Source organism: Sciurus carolinensis, chromosome 12, assembly GCF_902686445.1.
Source record: "Sciurus carolinensis chromosome 12, mSciCar1.2, whole genome shotgun sequence".
In the NCBI taxonomy this organism is placed as follows: domain Eukaryota; kingdom Metazoa; phylum Chordata; class Mammalia; order Rodentia; family Sciuridae; genus Sciurus; species Sciurus carolinensis.
Genome location: NC_062224.1, coordinates 82,502,258 through 82,520,773, shown reverse-complemented (window position 1 = coordinate 82,520,773; position 18,516 = coordinate 82,502,258). Strand labels below are relative to the sequence as shown.

General features: G+C 54.3%; 1 protein-coding gene across 1 annotated transcript in view; it reads right to left on the bottom strand.

The window, feature by feature from the left end:
- Lemd1 (LEM domain containing 1) overlaps positions 1–18,148 on the bottom strand; it is a 58,960-nt gene extending 40,812 nt beyond the window's left edge. Inside the window, exon 1 of the mRNA XM_047519870.1 lies at positions 18,060–18,148. The gene's annotated coding sequence lies outside the window, so the exon portion shown is untranslated. The remainder of the gene's footprint in view (positions 1–18,059) is intronic.
- Between the last annotated feature and the right edge of the window lie 368 nt (positions 18,149–18,516).

The following is an 18,516-nucleotide window of genomic DNA, read 5'->3' as shown; positions in this document are numbered from 1 at the left end:
TCACCCCGCACTCGCTACCCCAGCCCCAACTCGGCTGAGGCTGAAATGATGGGAGAGCGCCGCCTGCAGGATGCTCCCCAAAATGCAGCAGAAGGAAGTGACCCGTCCTGAGAGCGCACAGGCAGTTTGGGGCAGAGAGCTGGCAAGAACTCCAGCTCACTTTCACCGCTCACATCACCCTTGCATTTAGGGACCAATATATTTGTTTTTTATTTTTATTATTTTGGTACTGGAGATTGAACCCAAGAGTGCTTAACCACTGAGCCACATCTCCAGCCCTTTTAAAAAGATTTTATTTAGAGATAGGGTCTTGCTGAGTTGTTCAGGGCCTTGCTAAATTACTGAGTCTGGCTTTGAACTCGGGATCCTCCTGCCTCAACCTCTCGGGATTACAGGCGTGCGCCCCCGTGCCCGGCGCAAATATATTTATACACTGCCTCGTCTATTACTTTACAAAAGAAAGTTATCTAGGACACAGATGAGCTAGTTTAATAATGCCTGACCTTCCTATATCTCTGCCTTCAATTCATTTTGATCTGTATTAACTGAGACTCTGACTGTACCCAGCACTGTGCCAGATGCAGTAGAATATTATGACATGCAAAATGCACACTTGCCATTTGTAATTCTTCTTCCAACTAAACCTTTGGGTTAACTGGCATTGAACACCTGCTTGGGTCCAGGTACTGAGCTACGTAAGTGCTTAAGCACCTGACTTGATCCTAGAAAAAACTTATAGGGAGGGTATTATTGTCTGCATGAAGTGATTTTTCCATGCTGCCAGGAGAATTGAAATAGGAAGCAAGCCTTGAACTCTGCCCCCATCGACGATTGAGTGGAAGGTGGAGGCAGAGTTCCACCCACCCTACAAGTAGGGGAACCACCAAGACGCAGGCAGCGTCACCTGTCCATCTGGTCACCAGCACTATATCTTGGAGGGACCCAGGACCCCTGCCCAGCTGTGCCTCTCTCCCTCGTCTAGCCACAGGCACCGTGTTGAATATGAGGGAACCGCACATATTGTCAAGATTTCCCAACTGTCCCTTTGAACGAAGAGTAGGGACAAGGTAGAAGAGTTAGAGAGAGGAAGGGAAAGGGTGAGAGGAGGACTGGAGAGTGAAGCAGTAAGGACATGCGCAGCACGGCCAGGCAGCGCCAGGAGAGGGAAGCTCATGCTCGGAGCTCTCGGCTGCCCCTTTTTGGACCCCCTCCCCCACTATGTGGTGGACCTCTGTCCTTGGCCAGGTGCCCACTGATGCTCTCATGCCCTTTCTCCACTTCCTCACAAAACCTGCTCCAGGAAGGCTCTAAGTGGTCACCCATGCAGGTGACCACAGGACAAATGCCCAGTATACATCCCTCCTGGTTTACAGAACCCAGGGATCAAAGCCTAAAGTCAAAGGGAGCGGGCACTAATGAATTGACTGATATCAGACTCCTGGAGAGAAGAGGAATTTGGGAGCAATAGGGCCCACCTGTGACAGAAGTGGCTTGGTACAGCACTTACTGACAAGGTCAATGCTAGCTCTGTGCATGTAGTCATGGACAGAAGTCCAGAGATGTTGGCAGAGGAGAGAAGGATCTGGGTCCTGGACCTGCTCTCCTCTCCAGTCTTCAAGGTGAGCTCCAACTCCACCTCTCCTGAGAAGCCTTCCTCCACTGTCCCTCTGTGCACCAGTTGTGCCTCCTCAGGCCTCTGACTATCTGAAGCCTTTTGTTTGTATTTTACCTAAGGCGTCTGGCATTCTTTGGACCTGGTCACACTGCTTTTTATTACACTCTGAATTCTTCGAGGGCTGGGGCAATGTCTGATTTCCATGTTTCTCCTGCAGCTCCTCCCACAAGGCTTTGCGCTGGGTCCGGACTCACTATGGATTGAATAGATCCAGTCAACGATAGCACACTGCACACGTTTCCTCATTTGGGAGGGCTGGGTGCAGACAGCAGAGGGGCTGGAGGCGGACATTCCAGCTGACTCCAGAACTGAAAGGCTTGGGGACCTTCCTGAGTACCCCAGACCTTTCTGAGTGCTTTGTACTAGACATTGTGGTGGCAGACTTGGACGAAAAGGTGGTCACTCCTCACAGGAGCGGTCAAACCACTGCTGTAAACTACAGTTGCTGTGTGACCTGCCTCAAGCCACTCCTTCCCTATAGGATATTGATTGGCTTAGGGGTTAGGTCTGATGACTCAGACTCTCTGTCCCGGTATAGGGTGTTATAGGGTCCCTCGCTTCAGAGAAAAGACAAAAGGAATCCCCATCCTCCAATCCAAATGCACTTTTTTTTTTTTTTTTTTTTTTTGCGGTGCTGGGGATCGAACCCAGGGCCCTGTGCTTGCAAGGCAAGCACTTTACCAACTGAGCTATCTCCTCAGACCCCAAATGCACTTTTGAGAGAACTTGTTTTTTCAATATTTTTGTTGATATTTAATGCCCATACCACGTTATATAATTCAAAAAAATTTTTTTGTTTTGTTTTGGGTACTGCAAATTGAACCCAGGGGCACTTGACCCCTGAGTCACATCCCCAGCCCTTTTTATATTTTATTTAGAGACAGGATCTCTCTGAGTTGCTGATGCTGGCTTTGAACTTGTGATCCTCCTGCCTCAGCCTCCCAAGCTGCTGGATTACAGGCACCATACCTGACCATTATATAATTCTTGTTCTTAATGTTATGCCATCTTATAGCATCTTTCTCTCCTTGTAAATCTGAAAATTCCCTTGTGTCCTGTGAAGCCCACGTGAATGTCTTTATTCTTATAAAGGCACCCAGAAGTGTATATGATCCTACTACAGTCCCAAAACCCCTTCCCTGTTCCCTACCCACTCCCACCCCTGCCAGCTTCTACCCCACTCTTTATCTGAGATGCTAGGAGGCAGGAGGCCTAGTTTCCCTCAATTTAGAAATAGTACAAATGAGGCCCAGAGTTCCAGTTCTAGAGTTCTCCTCACTTTAGGTTCGTGCCCCCTCCTCTTCCCAGTCTCATTCTCCCTCCTCTCAGCAGAGTTGGTGGAAGCATGTCTAGCTTCCGCTGCAACGTATTACAGTGTGAAATAAACACGGATGCCCCATCCGCCCTGACACGTAATTCATTTACTGCAAAGGGATATAATAAAGTCTGTTTATTACAGCAATTAACAGAGCAGCGTTTGCCCGCATGCTTTTCAGTGGCGACCAGAAAAGTGCTTACTCCAGGTGCACAGAATCAGGAAGCCATGCAACTTGAGCTAAAATGAAACCAATTAGAGGCTTAGTAAATAGGTCTCAGCCACCCCAGGAAAACCAACCATCCAGGAGTCAGTTCAGCAGAGGTAGAAAGTCAGTGCCAGGGATAATAAGATACAGATACTCTCCTGGGGTAAGATCCCAACCTGTGTCCAGGGTCTTGAGGATGTGCATATAATGTACCCCCCAACTTAGTCACCCCACATGCTGGGTTCAAACCTCACTGATCTACTTAGAAGTATGTAGGTGGGGAACATTAGCACCATTGACTTTCAGGGGTCTCCTGCCACTGCAGTGAAGATAGCGGCATAGGAAGGGGACCAAATGGTGGGCCAGGGAGAAGAGATAGGAAGAACAACTCTAAGAACTCCATTCATTAAGTCCTGACTTTAAGAGCTTCCACAAGAACTCACGCCCATCCTGGGGATGTGGCTCAGTGGTAGAGCTCTTGCCTAGCATCTATGAGGTCCTGGGTTCAATCCCCAGCACCACAGTAAAAGAAAGAAAGAAAGAAAAAAGGCTGGCTCAGTCATGCATGCCTGTAATCCTCCCTATTTGGGAGGCTGAGATAGAAGGATCATAAGTTCAAGGCCAGCATGGGCGACTTAGACCTTGTCGCAAAATCAAAAGAGCTGGGCATGTAGCTCAGTGGTAGAGCACCCCTGGGTTCAATCCCTAGTACCACAAAAAAGCAACAGCTTCAGCCTGGGGATGTAGCTCACTGACAGAGCACTTGCCTAGCATGTGCAGGGCCCTGGGTTTGATCCCCAGCACCTTGGCGTAGGGCAGGGGGACCTTAAGCTCCTGGAGGAACAGAACTGAATAGGGGGAGTCTGCTTTCCAGTCTGGAGAATATATGCTGTCCTGTTTGGGCCAGAAAGACTGAACAAAGACATGAAGTCATTTGTCCAAGTCCTGGTTCTTTGGTGGGGTTTAGATGCCCCTGCAAAGATCTGACTGTGAATTAACTAGACTTAGTTCTCTTTCCTTTGTAGGAGACCAGGGGTTGGCTTACAACAACAGGATGTTCCTCAGAACCAGGTCTTGTGTTCCCCAGAAGGGCAGCAGTCTCAGTCATGGTCAGGTGGGAATAACATCCTAAATGGCAGCTCTTCCTAGTTCCTCTGCAGTGGCTTCCCAGGTGACCACGGGGTTTTGATTGCCCAGAAAACATGAACTGGGTGCCTAAACCAGGTAGGTAAACCAAAGGCTCAACAGTGCGGGGGCAAACCCCTGTCGAACAGATCCCCCTGGCTGAGCGGGATCACTCCTTCCCTTCCTCGGGCCTCTGGGAGAAGGTGCTGTGTAGAGGGATGAGGGCAGAAGGCAGCTTGGCCTCTCTGGAACAGAAAGTCAGAGCTTTGAGCATCATGAACAACGGGATAAAAATAGCAGTGTTGCCATGGCAACAGAGGCTGGGAGAGTCCTGAGGATCTGTCTGGGTCCTGCCATCTCCCCCTCCCACCTTCCTCCGCCCCTCAGATGGAACACTGGAATGCGCTAAGGGAAGAGAGAGGGCTGCCCCAGATGGGGAGACAGCCCAGCAGCCCACCAGGAAAACCCTTGAACTCCAGACCCGAGGCTTTCTGCCAGAGCCCAGACTGCCCAGGTTTGGGGGCTTCTGGATTTGGAATTTCTTCCTGAGCATTAAGAATTCCACCAGGGATGGCCTGGGCAGCTCCCACCTCACTCTCCTGCTGGGTGATCTGACTACCTGGGTTCCCCATGAAAAAACAGGGATATGGTTCTGACCCCGGGGGCATTTACAGAAGGGGCCCCAGGCAGGACTGACCAGACAACCCTGGCCCAGTGGACCGCCCAAGGGTCTGGGGAATGCACTCTGACAAGTCAGACATCCTGGCCCTAAGTTGTTCAGCAATCTGGACTTGGAGAGCTGTTTGTACTGGGAGCAGGGTAATGTCGGAGGGACAGTGTTCATTTGTTCATTCCTTGGGAAAAGATTCTGGTTCTTGGTTCTTGTGGATCAGCCTGCCAGGAGCCCGCTGGACACAGCCTTCCCAAGATTCTCTTCTCTGGTGACAGCCTGATTGTGAACCAAGTCTGTCTCCAAAAGTTCAGATCATATCTGGACACATCTGACACAATGGCCCTTGTAGTGTGTGCCTTCCTGGGAGGTAGAGAGCTGGAATCGTGGCTCCTCCTTCTCCGGAGGAGACTGGGAGAGCGGAAGCAATTTGCTGTGGATTGAAGCCAGCCGCAGAGGAGCACTAGGCGCTGCGGCTGTCCATCCAAAGACCGTCACCAGTGCAGCGCATCCCGTGGCACACGCCCGACACTGGGCAAAACGCACATTCAGTCTGTACACGGGGCAAATTCCAACCTGAGGCACTTCCCCTTGCAGAAGGCAAGTGACGAGATGGGTGGTTCCATCAGCTTAGAGGTGGGTACATGAGCAGCTGTGCAAAGGGAATCCCGGGGTTACCTAACTGGGGCAGGGAGCGGGCCCTGGAGAGCTCGTCTAAATCTCTCGAGCATCTGTAGGTAGTGGTGGTGAGAGAGAAGGAAGAGAGGAAGGCAAGAAGGGAGGGAAAGAGAAGAAAGAGCACAATCGGGGTGCCTGCAGTTAGAGTCCAGGCCAGCAGACTTACTCCCTTGGACCTGGCTGTAGAAGGGAGGAGAGCAGTCCTGGACCCCTGCTGGGGGTACATTCTTGCAAAAGCTCCAGGTGATTCGACTATCCCTCTCACTTGCCCAACATCTCTTGGACCTGCCATATCACCTTGGCCCACCCTCCCCACACATTGGCTTTTCCACTGGAGCACAGGATCCCAGCAACCCCTCTGCTTCCATGGCCCTGAGCCCCATTGATGCTCAGCTCCCAACCTTCAAAACTCTGGACTCAGAGGGGACTTAGAGGATATGAGTGTAATCACTTTTATAGTTGAGAAAACTGTGTCCCAGAACCAAGGCCTGACTAGACTAAAACCACAGGAACATTTAATGTTCAAGAAGAAGTGGAACCCAGGAGACCTGGCTCCCAGCTCCTGGCCCTCTGTATCCCACTGTGCAGACTCACCGGAAGTTCAGTTAGTTAGATTATTGCTATTTTTCCCCCTAAAAATAATCTCTCTTTTTATTTCTATGAACCCATTGGCTACATTCTAAAAGCCTTTCCCCGGGAGTAGGGAAGGAAATGACGTCCTAATAAAGGATTCAACTTAAGCAAGAGGCCCCTTGGGGCTCATGGGCCAGGGTCCCTGACAATACTCAAATCGAGAGGCCCCCAAGAACTGTTCATACTTGTTTTTTCCTACATTTAACAGCACACAGCTCAACCGGGGGGCTGGGCATGGGAAGTTTCCCCTTTAGAGATGGGGAACATTAAGTGCCCGGTTCTTTGTGGAGGACTCACTTGGTGCCTGCAGCAAGAACAAGAGGACCCTAGCTACTCAGGAGGCTAAAGCAGGAGGATCACAGGTTCAAGGCCAGCCTCTACAACGTAGCAAGACCCTGTCTCAAAAATAAAAAATAGAAAGGGCTGGGATACAGCTCTGCAGTAGAGTCCTCTAGCCTCAATTTTCGGTTCTGGGGAGGGGGAAGAGGCCTGAGCCCCTCTGGAGAAACTATCTACCCATGTGCCCACGCCTCACCCTAAGAGTTCAGTGGCCCCACTTCAAGTAGAGTCTGGGAAGGGACCATGGATTGGCCTTCACTTGGGCAGGGAATAGAGGGAATTTGAAATGAAAGGGGAAAATTATCCAACTGAACCTCTGGGAAGGAGTGAGATTCAGGGCAGGGCAGGAAACAAGGCAGTTGGGTCCATCCTGGAAGGAACAGGGCAGAGAAGTCAGAGGCCCACAGTATGTGGACACTGGGGCCAATTCAGCCTTTTTGGATTGCACCTGTCCTGGGCTCACCCAAGGGCACAGAGGTGGGAACAGGTTTCCAGACTGCTCCCCAAGATGCTGAGAGGTTCAAAGTCCCCCTTTCCCTGAGGATTCAACAGGGACAAAACAGTGTAGGGATGGCTACTAGGAGTTACTGCTGCCTGATTCGGGTCATTTCAGCTTCAGCATCCGCTCCAGCCTTGGCCCTGACCAGCTTGGAAATCAAGGATAGCTACGGGCAGGTGCCAGCTGGGCCCACACTCGAATACCTTGGCCTTGGGACCTGACCTGTGTTCCCACAGCAGGGGTCCAAGATACCCGGTGGGAAGTTCTCCTGGGGGAAGAAGCTCTGACTAAGCTCCTTGTCAAACTCCTTCAGCTGCGATCTGGGCCAAGGACTGAGAGGTGCACCCAGGGAGAGCTGCCCTTGGTAACCTGTCCCCAGGCCTATGTTCTCTACTCTCCTGACCTTTCCTCTGGGTGAGCCCATGTGGTTAGGACACAACACCCAACACCTCTCAGTGTTGGGGATAGGATTTCATCCTCCACTGCAGGAGTGGTTACTCCGGGGCTGCAGCCACGTGGGCCACTGCTAGGGACACATGCTCTCGGACAGGCTCTCTGGCTTCTGTATCAACTTAGCCCCCTGAAAACTTTCCTGCCCATGTCTGCCTCACCCAAGGCCTCTTCTGGCCATGAGGACAAAGAACCAGGGAGTTTTCGTCTGTCCCTTTTGACCCCACTGGCCTTTACTGCTGAATCTTGCTGTTACCTTGAGGGAAGAACTTCTGTTTATAATTCTTTGGATATAAAAGGAAATAACAGATTGTCTCAGGCTGGGCCTGGGAGGCAGGGGCAAAGGAGGGGGTTGGAGGATGGAGGAAAGAACTCTTAAGCTGCACTCCGGCCTCACCAAGACAACCTTGATCCCACCAAATCTGCCCAAAGCCCAGGAAATGCCCCTGAGTGTGGGCGTGGGCTGGGCAAGCCAAGGCTGCCAGGTTCCTGGAGCGGAGCAGCAGAGGCCTCTGTCCTCCCACGTCCCCAGGAGAGGGGAGTGCAGCGCTCCTTCTGCCCTGAGGCCCTGACCTCCCCTATCAGGCCACCTGCTTATCTGTCAGGCGGGCTACTCTGTCCCTGGATGCTGCTGGGGATGTGACGGGTCCTGCACTGGACACCCCTGTGCAGAAGGCCGCTGGCCCTGCCGAAGCAGCAGAATCTGCTGAGGGTCTCTGCCACGGGCGTGCTCAGCTCTGTGCCCCTACAGCACCAGGTCCAGGCACAGGGACAAAATGAGGGGGGCGGGGAGAGGGGAAAATGAGGGAGAGGGAAAGAGCGAGGAAAGGATGGGTTTTCTTTTGCGTCCTACCTCCCGGAAACGAGCTGGGGGAAGGGGAGCTGGGGGAAGGGGTGGCAGAAACTGTGCCAGAAGGTTGATGGGGTGGGAAAATGAGGGGAACAGTCAAGGGAAGTCCAAGAGACTCCCCTACCCAAGTTTCCCTGAAAGCACCACATGCAAGCATCCCCCATGCTCCTGAGAACAGAAAGAAAAGGCAGGGTGATGCAGGGAGGCGGAATGAAAGGGGCCCACCGTCTGGCCCTGGTAGACAGTCCCTGAGAAGGGGATCAGTGCCTGGGGGCCAGGTCTCCCCACATCTGTGCTGCTGCCAGGGAGGCACAGGCCTCATGGAAGTGGGTGGGTTAGGATCAGTCACGGAAAGACTGCCTGGTGCTGGGTGGAGAGCAGGGTTACCTGCTGCCCGGCCTCTGTGTCCAGCTCTGCTCTCCACATCAGGCCTGGCCCATGTGGCCCACGACGACACTGGGAGGGGGCCCAGAAAGACTCATGTCCCACCAATGCTGCAGCCCCAGGTCCTGGACTTGAAGGTGGTCATTTCATACCTCCAACACACCAGACAAGCCTTAGCCCGCAACCAGGGTCAGGGCTGCTCGATGGTTCTTTGCTGGAGTTTCCTATTTAGCAACAGCTCTCCTCATCCAAGGCAGTGTCCCTCACAGGGTTATTCTGAGAAGAGTCCCTGGAGCTCTCAGGGAAGGAGAGAAGCTCCACTCCTTGGCCTCCCTGGGGCTCCTCGGTGTCTGTAAAGAAGTGGAAGGTCCTGCAATCCCCTTATTCAGTGGGGCACTCTTTCCAGGGAGGTCTGAAGATTAGAAGCTAATGGGTGTGGGCATGAGGAGGCCCAGGAGGAGGCCCAGGAGGCACTCAGGAGGTTGATGCCCTCAGGTTAGAGTCAGGCTGAGCTGAGATGAGCAGCAGCTCAGTGAAGATGGAAGACGCACACATGGCTTCCTGCTCCGAACCTCAGCAGGAGTGGGTGGGCAGCCTCAGCCTGGAACCTGCTAGGGGCCCTGGTTCTGCTCACACCGCTGTTTCCCGCTCTCTGTGAACATCCTCCTTCTTCCTCTTCATCTTGCAGAAGCCATGGAGGCCACAGAAGCAGGCGAAAGTGAACTGGGGCATGCCCTGGGCCAGGTTGGGGGACACTCACCAGAGAAGATCTGTAGGGAAGGCAGCAGGGAAAAGGGGCAGAAGAAAGGCAGGAAGAAAGAAGCAAGCCGGGGTTAATGTTCCCAGAACCCTCGGGACTCCAGACTCACAGAGGTTGCCCGGCCCAGCCCGGCCCTGCCCCCTCTCACACCAGCTAGGGGAGAGTCATGCCACCAAATTACTGCCTCTCTGAAATAGCTACGTTTCCTGATGCACATGGAGTTGACATCACCTGAGAGAGCCCAGCTACTCCTGCTGTCCCCACCCTCTGCCTCACTTTATCACCACACACCTGTCCTGCAACAGGAAACAGCTGGCTCAAAGTAAGCTCTGGCTTGTGCCATCTCACACAGGTTCAAGGTGGGGAGGGGTCTGCTTGCTCCTTTAGGTTGCACATCCGATGATCCAAATGTGGGACTTTGTGGAGCTTGAATTCACTCTGTCATCCAGCACAGATTCTACTTTGTCGCCTGGAACTCAGTCACGGACTCCTTAACAAACCCAAGCTGTCTGACACCCTTAGGGAAATCGATAGGAAACATAACACACGTCCTTTCACTGCCTAGAGTAACATGCACCCCCAAGCTCGCCATGCAGAGAACAGACAGCAAAGCCAGTTCTTTTCGCCAACAGACTGTTTTATTTAGGACCTATATTGGGCAAAGGGGTTGGGAGTTAGAGACAAAAGGGAAAGACCTCATTTCTTCCCTAGTCCAAAAGTCAGTCTGAGGCAGGCACAGTGGCGCACACCTGTCATCCCAGCAGCTCAGGAGGCTGAGGCAGCAGGATGGTCAGTTCAAAGCCAGCCTCAGCAACTTAGGCCCTCAGCAACTCAGTGAGACTCTGTCTCGAAAGAAAATTTTAAAAAAAGGGCTGGGGATGTGGTTCAGTGGTTAAGCGCCCCTGATTCAATCCCTGGTACAAAAAAAAAAAAAAAGTCAGTCTGCAGTAGAAGCTGAGGCTGGACTTGCCCCAGTTGGGCACTCTGGGCTCTACTTCTGGCTGACCTGGTGCTCAGCATAGGAGCCAGGCAGGGGCCACTCTGTTATCTGCAAGTGCCTGGCTGGGGACCAGAGGTCAGTTCAGTCCTTGAGGGCGCCCTTCTCCACACGGGCACTCAGGTTTCCCCAGCTTCGGGCCCCTGAATGTTCCTCCAGCTCACCTCTCTGCCCATTCAGTGCAGAGCCTCCTGTGGAGGGAGCAGAGTAGCCAGCTCAGGCAGGTCAGTGGGGGCTCCCGCATAGCATTCTGGGTCTGCTGGGAGTCTCTTCTCTCTCTAGGAAGAACGCTGGGAGCACGTGGGTGAGCAAGGCTCAAAGGGGCCGTCCCAGAGGGGTTGGCATGAGGATGCAGGAGGGACCTCCCTTCACCAGCAGCGATTGCACGGGATGTCCTGGCTCCAAATTCAAGGCACACATGCAAAGTGGCTCCACTGTTCCTGAGAAACCTGGCCAGGCCCAGGTGGCTGCCGTCTGGACACTTCCCCAGGTCCGGTCAACCTTGCCCCTTTGGCCAACTTCCTCGGTTTCTCTAGGCAGAACAACCCTCCACCAAGCACAGTGCCTGCTGTGGAGCTGGGTCCTGTCAGGATTTTCCCCTCCCTCCCTCCCCCTCTCAGCATCCTCGTAATACAGCTAATAGCTGTAATTAATAGGTGCAATGCATTTCCAATGGCCAGCTGGGTGGGCAGGAGGCCCAGCTTGAGTCAGCATGGGTAGGTAGGCTGTTATTTAATAACCTGCTTTCTAGCACCATTTACACACCCACTCTGGTAGAGTATATATAGTGAGCAGAGAGCAATCTCTGGGATATATATAGAGAAAGCCGAGACACAACTACAATATTTCTAGATTCATCTACTGCTGCAGCTATCTCTGGATCCCTCCCATGACAAACCTAGAGAGACAGCGATCCAAGCTGGGGCTTAGGTGGCCTAGGTTCTATTCTTGGTTCTGACGTTGGCATGCTGTGTCACCCTGAGCAAGGAGCTGTACCTCTCTGGGCCTTTATTTCCTCATTTCAGTGTATCATGAGATTATTTGAGGTTAACATTGAGACCCTAAACCTGAGGGACTAGAAGGGCACTGGGAATCCTAGCCTGAGCAGGAAGAAGGGAGAGAGCAGGCGGCTTCCCTTGTCATCAGTAATTGTAATGCACACACTTCCATGCCAGAGGTGTATGTCAAGGACTCTGTCAACAAAATATTCCCAAGATTACAGAAAAAATATATGGAGAGCAACTCACAATATAACACAGCTGATCGAGGGAACTCACATCATCTAAACCCAGCCTGGCAAGTAGCTTTGACCATCAATGCCCTGCCCCCAGCTCTGGATGCAGAGCTGGGTCTCTGGTCCTGCTTCCCCTCCAATGCCTGCTCTTTCTTCAAACAGTAAAATATACCTCCTTAAGTGACTGCTCATTCCTGAAGTCCTTTGGGGAGGATGAGACTCCTGAGCGCTTGGCTCAGCCCACCCTGTGGGGAGGTCTACTACACATCAAAAGGAAAGAGCTGAAGGAAGCCCCTCAGCAGCCTGGCTGAGGGCTGCAACCCGGCTCCGGGAGGAATCAGAGGCTGGCTGCCTCAGTGGGATTCTGGGTCCTTGCTCCCCAAGCCAGAGCATGTTACCAGAGGGCCTGGTGCTTCTGCCCAGACCTTGAATCTCAAATGCTCCCACTTCTCCACCAGGCCTGCCAGGGGCCTCACTGCAAGCCCCGCTCCAAGCCCAAGAGGCAACCTGGGTTCTGTCATTGGCACAAAGTTGGCCAGGCTAGCCCCTGAAGAGGGGACCCATGGGCAGAGAATCCCATCTCACATCTGTGTCCCTGCTGCTGCAGGCCCCACCCTTCCCCCCTCAGAGGCCCCACCGACAAGTACCTGGGGAGCCCTCGGCCAGGGCTGTGGTCTCTGCCTCTCTGCTTTGCCCGGGGAAGGGCTTCTGTCCGCTCCCTTCTCTGCCTTTGTCCCTCTCACTTGGCAGCGTGCTCCAGCACCAGCTGGAGGCTCCCTGGAGAAGTCAGGTCCTGATGACCCTCCTCTTCTAGCCTCGGGAACACTCCCCACTCATCTGCACTCCTGCTGGGAGCTCCCCTCCCACCCTCCACGTCCCTGTCCACGTCCGGGAGGGGCTGAGGAATGGAAAACAGTCCCTGGAAACCCAGGGCCGGAAGGGGGCAGTGGACACTGGACCAGCCTCCCACCATCCCTCAGCTGGCCTCGCTGACTGCAAGCTCTTGGCCCTGGCTCCTTCTGCATCCTCCTCGCTGGCTTTTCCCCAGCGTGGGTCCAAGATGGTCTGGGGTCTGAGGGCATAGATGCTCCTGGGTCCGCCCGGCTCTGTGGGAGCCCAGCAGAAGACATGCCAAGCCACAGAGCATCCATCCTCTGTCCCCACTGGAGGTTCCCCAGAGTCCCTGCTCATACAGTCCCTCGGCCCCTCACCTGCACCTCTCCCTGCCACACCCCGAGGGGTCCTCTAATTCTAGCACCTCGGACTAAAATAGGGCCCTGGGTGGGCGACAGCTGGAGCCGAGCAAGAACCAAGAAGACACTCCCAAGACAGGGCTCCGGGGCTCGCAGACCTTCAGCTCCTCGGTGTCTCGAATTTTGGCAGTGTCCTCCATCCAAGTGGGTGGCAGTGGGGGTGGGAGGGTAGAAGAGATTCACAAGTGTTGGGACACGCCAGGAATCCTCTGACAAATGAGAGGGAAATGGTCCCTCCACCCCCATCCCTTCAGGCTGAAGAAGCAGAGCTTCCAGCAGGACATCCTCCCTCCCTCCCCAACCCCCACCCCAGGTAAAGGGCAGGAGAGAAGTGACCCAGGGAGGGGCGCCCTCAGTGCCTCTGGAACAATGCTGAGCCCTCCGCCCCCTCCCCTGCACCCGGAGCACCGCGCCTCAGTAATTAAAATATGAATTCACCTTCCCTCCCCGAGCCATTCATCACTGCGAAGGGAAGCAGCTGCGGCTTAGGAGACCGGATTTGGGGGATTAGCTCGGGCGGTGGAGCAGACACACCAGGAGAAAGAATTAAAAAGGAAGGGGGTGAATTGGGTTCTCTCCCCACCTCCTCCCTCTCCTCTCCTGCCTTCACTGAGCCTCACACCCCACCCCTTCCCCCAAAGCCTAGCCTCTGCAGGTTTCTGGGAACTGTAGTCTACAAGACTCTGTTGATAAACAGGCAGGCCAGGGGTGGGTGGTGGCACAAACTACAGATCCCAGGACTTCTTCCCAGAGTTGGCAGAGCAAAGCTGGGCACCGGCCTCCACATTCTGGGAGAATCCCGAGTCCTTGGAGTTAACTCCTTCTTGACTTGCTGGAAACTGAGTGCCCTGGAATCAGGAGCCAAGCCCTCAATGCCTTGTGGCCTTCAGAGGCCACAGTCCCTAGCTTGCCAAGGTCAGCCCTCCTTGCCAGTCTATGGAAAAAAGGCAGAAAGAACAAAAGCGCCTCTCCCCCAAAACTACAAGGGCAGCCAGACATTTTTCAGTAGCCACTGTAGCTGGGAGCTGAGAGGGCCTTGTGCCCTGCCTCCAGGGTTTGGTAGAGGCTGGCCCAACCTCGAAGTCACTGTATGTGTAACAGGAAAAAGAAGGGGCTTCAACGTGACAGACAGTGGCAGCTTAGGAACCTGGAGGCCCAGACTACCGGTGCCAGAAGAGATCCCCAGAAGTAAAACTTCAGTGCCACCCCCTTCTGAAGATGGGGACAGAGATCTTTTCAATAGTCTTTGCATTTAAAAAGAAGTTGGGTTTAGCAGTCAAACTCCATTTCCACCCAAAAATGGGACAAATACCACCAGAGAGATTCGCCTGAATCTCAGCGTGGTTAAACAGGGGCCTGCTCTCCCAAGGGAGGCCTTCTGCTGGGTCTATCTGAGGACTGCAGAGGCTTCGATTGCTCAGAATTTTTCTGTTGCAGCTTTTTGCAGCAGGGGACAGGACAGACGCAGCCCTCTGATCTGTGAATCCTCAGGGAGAGAGGGCACGAGGCCAGCTCGCCTATTCAGGGCAATCCAACGACTATGTGAAATGTATAATTGCATATCTTCTCCAGGCCCGCCCCAGTGGTGGTGGCCAAGACACAAAGGATGGAAAAGAGACTCAACTTTGGAACCCCAGAGGCCCCCAGGCCCAATCCCAGCAAAGGTGAGACCATCTGGGGAGCTGTGAGCTGCAGGCCTGTTCTGCATGTTTATGGCAAATGACTTCTTTTACCTCACCTCCTTTCTCCCAGGTCACAATTCCTTTCACTAATACTTACTCAGTCCCTGCTGAGTGCTGTGCTTTGCTGGAGGTACAACCTTTGAAACTGCTCACTTGTCCCCTTCTCTGTCCTGAGGCTTTCAGGCCAAATCGTACAACAGAATTCTCAGGAAGGGGCCCTGGCAGGGAACTGAAAGGGGGCACTGCTCCATTGTCTTTCCAGTTACGAGACTGGGAGCTCAGGGAAGCAGACCAGGAGGTTCTCAGAGCCATGTAGGGGCTCATTTGGGGCCTGGGGGAGTGGGACAATGAAGGACGTTGGGGCAGGGGCTGGCCATCTCTGATTTCTGGGTGAAAGAACCCAGAAAGAAGCAAAAACCCCGGCAAACTCTCATCCCTGTTCCTTTCACCATCTAAGCTGGGACAGGAGGTGAAGTAGCCTGGATAGGCCCCAGCAAAAACCCAGCTGGCTTGGGTTTTCTCTTTGCCTGGGTTATTGTTTTCCATTTTCATCCTCTGCTCCTGCCGGAAAAAGAAAACCAGCGATGGACAGAGGGCGACTGGAGCCAGGCTCAGGGGCAATTTGTGCACATGCACCCAATAGAGACCTGGGTGAGAAGCAGCCCCGGTGAGCACAGCACTGCCCAGAGTTCCGAAAGTACTTCCCATGCAGGTGTCGCCTTTCCCAGCATCCAGCATGATGTGGCCAAGGTGTGGGTTCCAGCACCAGAAAAGCTGGGTTCACGTCCCAGTTCTGCCCTTTACTAGTCATATGCATGTGGGCCCGTTTCCCAGCTCTCCTGGGAGGGAAATGGGCTAATAATAGGTGGGGCTATCTTAGGAATGAAATGAATGGTACAGGTAAGATGGTTCGAATCATGGTACATCAGAGGCCCTTAGTAAATGTTGATGGGAGAAATTAAGGGCTCCAGGCATTATAAATAACTTGGCTTTTGATCATCAACACCAAACATAGCACTCTGTTTCTTCAGTGGTCTGTCTTAAGTAGACTGGGGCTGGACCAGCGAGGGGGGTAGGGCGGGGGCGCTACAGGAGGAGGGGTGATTCCCCTGCCACTGCAGCCAGACTGCCAGCTTTATTTCCATCTGTTGGGAGTCTCCCAAGATGGGAGACTTAAACAGGGTGGGAATGGAAGTAGGCACAGGGAGGGAGCCAGGAGGCTGAGCGACTGGCAGGAGGGGAGAAGGGAAGGCAGGGAACCCAGACTCCGACTTGCTGCCCCTAGGGAGGCGCAGCCTTCCTGGTTCAGTTCCTCCTGTTTCAGTCATCAAGCAGTCCCCAGGTCTCCTGACACAAAAGGCTGAGGATTCAGAGTTGAGCAGAGAACGGAGGGAGTGACGCTGAGTGACACAGGCTGTCTTGGAGGCACTGACGAAAGGCTCAAGTCCTGGTGGCTCAGCGCCAGACACCAGGCCCCGAAACTCTGAGCCCAAACAAGGCCTCAGGAACTTGGCAAGGGAGACCCAACACCTCAGCAAGACCTCAGCACACACGAACAGCTCCTTCCTTTCCTCTTGGAACCACTAGCCCAGTCTCTTCATTTCACAGAGACGGTCCAGGTCCCGAAAGGGGAAGTGACTTGGCCAAGGACACACAGCCTAGCCCCAGACCCAAGGTTACTAAATCCCCCGCAGTGCCCTCCCCCAAGCAGATATCCTGGCGCCCACTCTGTGGCTGGTCCTGTGGGGAGATGCAGCTGCTGCAGGAGGAGCTCGCCCCTCACTGTAGCCCATGGCTTTTAGCCCTACATGAGTTTGGAACAGCAATCACATAGGAATGAAAAGCCATAGGCCACAGCAGAGCTGAGGGGTTCAGCAACAGGAATGTCAAAAGGAAGCAGGAAGCTGGGGGCACCTGGGGAGCCCCACCGACTCCCTTCCCACCCTCCTCCACCCCAGACCCACCCGCACTGCCTCCCAGAAGTCCTGGGCCCCCCAGGTTACATTCTCCCACCATCCCCCACCACCTGCCTGGCCCCAAGAACACTAAAGCCAACCCAGTAATGAGTTTCCAGTTCTTGCCCTGCAAAGGCCCCACACAATGGCCCTCACTCCGGGTATGAGGAGGGGTGGCTTCCTGGCCATAAAGGACCTCCTCGAATTCCCTTAATTAGTTTCCAGCCCCCTCCCAAGGTCCCTAACTACCCCCTCCCCAAACGAATAAGGCCGGATCTTGGATCTTTTCAAGGCTGGCAGGCCAGGGCCTGAGAGAGGCCCCATAGTAGGCTCGCTCTTTACAAAACTTAACCCTTTCCAGCCCAGCACAGGAAGCAGAGTGGCAAAGGAGGGTCTGGACAAAGGAACGCAAAGACAAGGACCTGCCTTCTCTTTAGAGGGGAAACAAGTGTCTTGAGTCCCCTCCCAGGGGCTCACACTACCCCAGACTAGGATGTACAAACACCGAGTGCACCTATTCTAGCGAGACATATTCCTATTCTAGGAAGACCTCAGACCTAGTTGGACCTCTCTGGAGGCAGGAAAAGGGCCAGGTTTAAATGCCCACCACCTGGGGACAGCCAGCTTTGAGCTGACCCCGGACACTGCTTTTTGAGAGGGGTCTGTGTGCTGCCACTCTGGTGAGCAGGATTCAATGGTTAGCACAGGCAACCCCAGGCCAGGGTGAAGAGCTGAATTGGGAGACACCAAGGTCTTAGGACCCTGGGAAAGGTATGTCCCAAACACAAGTTCCATTTCCTCTCCCCTCTCCCACGAGGGGTTCGCTGTGGGCATCGGCCTTGGAAGAGTGGGCTGCCAAAGACTCCTGCACGCCCAGGTTCCGGAAAGCCCCAGGGGACTCAGACCTCCAGGCACAGCCTTGACCCTCCAGCAGGAGGGTAGAGGCCTCAGGCTCAGGTCAGAACCTGTCTCTGCCACAGAGCAGCTACCACCCCGACTTTGGTCCCACCCCCAGGCTCGGGGCAGACTCCCTGGTCCTCTGCAGGAGGCCGGCTGGGGCAACCCTCCTCTTACTGGATTCCCACACTCGCCATCACCGCCCACACCCCCCATCACCGCCCACACCCCCCAGACCTACCCAACCTTAAGGGTCAAGTAGGCCCTGCTCAGCTTCCCACCTGAACTCTGGGTCATCAGCCCCCGCCCAGCAGCCTGGGCTCCTTCCTATCCTCTCATGAACCCCCAGAACCCCAGACCCAAGACCTGCAAAAAGCGATGAGCTCCAGGCAGAATGCCCTCAGTCGCCTCCCAAGGCACCCTGGCCAGGGACTGGGATCCCAAGGGCTGCTCACCTGGGGGACCCAACGAGGGCCCCTCTCCCTCGCAGTCTCCCTCACAATCCCGCAGAGCCACTTCCTGCCTGCCAGGCAGCCACTCACTCCTCCACTCACCCCCAGAAGCTCCACGCCCCAGTGAGGGCAGGCCTCCTCCCTCCTCCCGCCCACCGCTGGCCAGGCCCGGGCTGTGCCCAACTCAACTTGACTCACTAGTGACCCGCCCCTCCCCCAGCCCTGTGGCCAGTGGGGGCGGGGCACCGGCAGGCGGGGGCAGTCAGGTATTCCTTCAACCCTGACTTGGGCCTGGGTAACAAAGGTCTCATTGAGCCTCTGGCTGTCTGGTCGGTGAAGCACAAACCTCTTGTATCTACTCGCTTTTGATCTCACTCCCTCTGAACCAGCCTGTATTACTCACGTCCCCCTGCCGGGCTATTGGTGTGGAGGGGCTGTTTGGGCCCCTCCCTCCCTCCCC